Here is a 6,000-nt window from a genome sequence, read left to right on the forward strand (position 1 = left end):
TGCCAACAATCTCATACCATGAAGGAGTGCCTTTTTATTTTAGTTTTATTATGATGATGACACTCCCCCCAACCTTTGCTTACACAAAACATGGCTAACCGAATCCTTCGGGTGCCGTCCAACAATCACAAACCATGGAGGAGTGTCTATTTAAGTTAATTAATTCGGGACTGGGAATCCCATTGCCAGCTCTTTTTGCAAAATTATTGGATAAGCGGATGTGCCACTAGTCCATATGAGAGTCCGTCAAAAGTAAATGACAAGGTTGAAAGCTAAACACCACATACTTCCTCATGAGCTATGAAACATAAACACAAATTGAGAAGCATTTTGAAGGTTTTAAAGGTAGCGCATGAGAATTTACTTGGAATGGTTTGAAATGCCATGCATAGGTATTTATGGTGGACACTCTGGAATAACTTGGTTTTCATGTGTTTGGAAGCACGAGCAGCGTTCCCGCTCAGTACAAGTGAAGGCTAGCAATAGACTAGGGAGCGACAAATCAAGAGAGCGATATTTGTCATAATCATGCTTGCGGCAAAATAAATTAACGGAGGCATAAAAGTGATACAAGAACTCTGAAGCAATATAGATCATCGAGGCTTAATTGACTTTTTGTTCAGTCATATGCATGCGTGAGCATGTGCCAAGTCGATATAAATGAATTATTCAGAGGAGGATACCACAATGCCATACTTACTTATGAATAAAACAATGCAAACAAACATACATGACATGCTACTCATATTAATAAATTGGAGCTAAACATGAGAGATCATGAACTACTAGACTTTCTCAAATAACATATACCTCACATGAACCAACTAAGCATGCTCACATGGATGAGTATATGTACAAAAATGAAAACAAATAGAGTTCATACCAGCCTCTCACCACAATCAGATTGTCGTAGATCGTCATTATTGCCTTTTCACTTGTGTAGCTTGGATAATATGAAATGAAAACCACGCTCCAGCCACCGAAGACCATTGAACTCATAAAGAACTTTACAAACCAAAGAAGAACAGCAAATATTTTTGGTGTTTTCGAATTGCAAACAAGAACAAAAGGAAACAAGCAAACAAGGTAAAATCTTTTTGGGTTTTCTTATAGCAAACTAGCAATAGCAAATAAAGCGAAACAAATGCAAGAAACCAAAGCAAACAAATGGTGAAGAGAAACAACAGAAATATTTTTGGTCTTTTTGTGTTTTGGGAAGGAAACTAAGCAAAAACAAGAAATAGCAAACTAAAAGAAACACAGAAAAGTGAGATGGCAGAAATCTGCCAAAACCTGACAGCAGTACAGAAATCGATTTTTACAAAAATCTTACGTTGCTCGGAACGAAAAGTGTTCAACTAATGAAAGTTAGATAACAACCTGGGGAACCTGCACAAAAATTTGCAGCTTAAAATGACGCTCTGGCTATTTTTGACAATTTTTACGGTAACGTTCCAGAATCTGTTTTCAGGCAGCACTTCCCCAAATATCATCTCCCTCTCATTAGAAAACCACTCAAACGAACAAAACAAGTATGTACAAGTATCCAGCAACCATAATATGCAAAGAATGAGTGATGCCGGTATACCTCCCCCCAAGCTTAGGCTTTTGGCCTAAGTGGAATTCAATCCCATCGATCCCATGAAGTAGTGTCTCCGTAATATGAAGATGGGTCGTATTCCGGGTATGTGCTAGAAGAAGCACCCGGATATGTGACGGTGTGGTCGTAGGAGGTCCCGACGTCCTCGGAGTCATGTTGCTGGTGGAAGTCTTTTATCTTCAAATGCTCATCCACTTCCTCCTTGGTGCACGACCATGATTGCCTGTCAATACTTAACAAATCTGGTTGGGGAAGAGGGATTTCCTTCTCCTCCCCGTCAGAAAACAACATTCTATACACCATATTATCTAAAGTAGAGTCAGTGGTAACAAAATGATGACTCTTCATAGCAGTAATATCGAGTCTCCTAGGGGCCAATGGCACATCATTAGGATCAATAGGAAGATTAAGAAAAGTTAAAACACGCAGCGCAATAGTTCCTCCAAAAATAGGCCCCCTGGTAGTCAGGCGGCGAGCAATAAGAGCACCAAGGTGATAGGAGGTTTGACCAGTAAGTGCAATATTCAGGAAAGCAAGATGGTAGCTAGAGATATTACTAGTGTTCTCCCTACCAAGAATGCTAGTAGCAATGTAGTATGCAAAATACTTAATGGCGGGGAGTTGAATGTTCCTTATCTTGCCCCGCTGAATGGTGCGACAATCATCGTCGGTGATCCCTCGGTAGAGCTCCAACAAGTCCCGGGGGTTGTCATCAATCCTACTTGCTGTACCTACAGGGGCAATATCCAAGGCACGACAAAAATCCTTCAATGGCATAGTAACAGGATTACCATAGATCCTGAATGCAACCGTTGGCTCATAATGTTTGTTGTTGAACTGGAAACTCTCGACGAAGATTTTGGTGAGCAAGTAGTATTGCTCCCTTTCATCGCCCATATAAGTGGTTAACCCTGCCCTGTTGACAAGGGTTAAGAAATCCTCCAATATTCCTGCATTCCTTAGAAAATCATAGCAAGGAAAAGTAGAAGCATTAGGAGGCCCGTTGTCCTCTTCGGGCGCGAACCTAGGCGCGATGATGTCTTCATTATATGATCGCCTAATCCGGGTGGCGGCCCTAGAAGGCCTCCCGGTACTGGTTGTCCCCTTCTTGAACAACTCTCCAAAGCTAAACTTCTTCATAGCTTCTCTGAAATTTTCAACAAATGACATAAAAATTTGATTTGGTGACATATAATTGAGGGAAACTACCAAAGGAACTTGCTAGAGTACTAATCATGCATCAAAACTAGTTTCTACCACTTAGAACAAGCATGCAAGCTCACTAAACATGTTACCTACAGCAGCAAAATATTCAAGATATACTCAACCAAACAAAATTCTACTTGGATGGGCGGAGGAGTCACATACCGGAGAGCAAATGTGCCAAATTTCAGACAGAAATCTGGGCTGAGCAAAGAGATCGAAAATTCCTGAGCTCTTGAGCAAAAACGCGAGTGAGATGAACTTGGTACGAGTTTTTTCGGGAGAGAGAAGGTGCTGGGAAAAAGAGATGACAAAGCGGGGCAGAGGGGGGCCCACACCACATGGTGGCGCGGCCACCTCCTTGGCCGCGCCGGCCTGTGGTTTGGCGCCCTCTGGTGCCCCACAGGTCATCCTCTGGTACTCCCAGGTGCCTCGTCGAAAAATAGGACCAACGGTATAATTTTTGTGAATTTTTGAAAACTTTGAAAAACGCACATTTCTGGGTATTTAGTTTATTATTACTGGCCGGGAAAAATTTCGAAATCTTCAAATAACTAAAGAACTTTGCAAATTAAAAGTGCTACAGCAACTAGAGCAAGTGGAGGAAGAAAGATATGTTGTTTACCTCCTCTATGCATGTAAAAGTATCCGTTAACAAGGTTGATCAAGTCTTGTCACCAAATAACTTTTTCATAGCATAAGAAGAAATAAACCTCAAATCAATCATGTTACCTTGAATTGTATTGATATGGATCCAATCACAAGAGTTTGATATTCTTCTTTAGGCTCATATATAGGACAATCAATAGTTCCCACTTTGATAGTTCTCACATTAGAAATAGTATTAACTCCACACGCTTTCTCAATCCTCTTGGGAAAATAAACGGTATGCTCCCTATCATCAACATTGAAAGTAACCTTTCCTTTGTTGCAATCAATAACAGCCCCTGCGGTGTTAAGAAAAGGTCTCCCAAGAATAATAGACATATTATCATCTTCAGGCATTTCCAACACAACAAAATCAGTTAATATCAAGCAGTTAGTAGTAACTTGAACAGGAACATTCTCACATATACCAACAGGAATAGCAGTAGATTTATCAGCCATTTGCAAAGATATATTAGTAGGTATCAACTTATCTAAGTAAAGTCTCTTATAAAGAGAAAAAGGCATAACACTAACACCGGCTCCCAAGTCACATAGAGCAGTTTTAACATAATTATTCTTAATAGAACAAGGAATAGTAGGTATACCAGGTCGCCCAACTTCTTTGGAATTTTGCCATTGAAAGAGTAATTAGCAAGCATAGTGGAAATTTCCTCATTGGGGATTTTCCTTTTGTTAGTAACAATATCTTTCATATACTTTGAATAAGGTGGCAATTTAATAGCATCAGTCAAAGGGATTTGCAAGAATAAAGGTTTCATCCAATCACAGAATTTATTATAGTGTTCTTCTTCCTTTGATTTTAGTTTCTTAGCAGGAAAAGGCATTTGCTTTTGCACCCAAGGTTCTCTTTCATTACCATGTTTCTCAGCAATAAAGTCTTCTTTAGTATACTTTTTATTTTTAGCATGCTTTTCAGGTTCTTCTTCAACATCTTATTTATCAGGAGTATCATTCTTATCATTATCATATTCATTACCACTTTCAGTTTCAGCATCAGAAATAGAAATACTATTAGGATCATTAACAGGTTCAGAGGATTCTACAACATTTTTATGTTTCTTCTTCTTTTTCTTCCTAGAATGAGCACTAGGTTCAATGCGTTGAGAATCTTGTTCAATTCTTTTGGGATGCCCTTCAGGATATAGAGGATCCTGGGTAGAGACACCACCTCTAGTTGTTACTTCATAAGCATGTTTCTCTTTAGAATTATTCCCTAACAAGTCATTTTGCACTTTAGTGAGTTGATCAATTTGAGTTTGAATCATTTGAAAATGTTTAACAAGCATCTTAACATCATTGGAGGTTCTCTCCACAATATCATGCAATTCACTAATAGCTCGAGAATTTTCCATTAAATGATTCTCTACTCTCATATTAAAATTTTCTTGCTTAACAATATAATTATCAAACTCATCTAAGCATTGTGCAGGAGGTTTCGAATACGGAATATCTTCCCTAGTAAAGCGTTGAAGGGAGTTTACCTCAATCATGGATGAAGGGGGAATTATCTCACATATATCTTCTATAGGAGGTAGATTCTTCACATCTTCAGATTTAATACCTTTCTCCTTGAGAGACTTCTTGGCTTCCCTCATATCTTCATCATTCAATTTAATTAAACCCCTCTTCTTCAATATTGGAGTTGGAGTCGGTTCAGGCGTAGTCCATTCATCATGATTCCGGCTTATTTTAGCCAATAATTCTTCAGCGTCATCTGGAGTTCTTTTCCTGAAAACACAACCAGCACAACTATCCAGGTATGCCCTAGACTCAATAGTTAGTCCACTATAAAATATATCAAGTAAATCATGCTTTTCCAGATCATGCTCAGGCCGAGCTCTAATAAGAGAGCAAAATCTCGACCAAGCCTCAGGCAATTTCTCTCCATCTTCCTGGTTAAAATTATAAATTCTCTGCAAAGCAATATGCTGAGCACTAGTAGGAAAGTATTTGCGGAAGAAAACATCAAGCAATTCTTTCGGACTTTTAATAGAATTTGGTGGCAAATTATTATACCAAGTTTTAGCGTCATCCTTTAATGAGAATGGAAAGATTTTAGCAACAAAGTAAGTACGCATCTTGACATCATCAGAAAACAAGCTACTTAGAGTAGATAATTCAGTCATGTGTTCAACAGCACTTTCTTTTTCAGTACCACAAAAGGGTGTTTTCTCAACAATAGCTATATGAGATAGATCAAGAGAAAAATCATAATCTTTATCCCTAATGTTTATAGGAGATGTGGCAAACTTAGGATCGGAGACGGTTTATATCTAACGGCATGTTACGCAAGCAACTTTTTAATTTTTCTTGCATCAGTAGTAGCATTGCATTTTTCAATAAAATCATCATTAAGCTCCACATAATCTTCCTCAGGATCATCACTAAAATAATCAAGTTCAGGTGAACTAACAGGTGTAGTAGCATTAGGAGTTTCAGTATTTTCAATTTGTCTAGACCTAGCAATTGTAGCATCTAGAAAGGATCCCAATGAACCACTATCATCAAGCACAGCAGAAACATTATCA

Source organism: Lolium perenne, unplaced genomic scaffold (genome assembly GCF_019359855.2).
Source record: "Lolium perenne isolate Kyuss_39 unplaced genomic scaffold, Kyuss_2.0 unplaced62, whole genome shotgun sequence".
NCBI classification, from domain to species: Eukaryota; Viridiplantae; Streptophyta; class Magnoliopsida; order Poales; family Poaceae; genus Lolium; species Lolium perenne.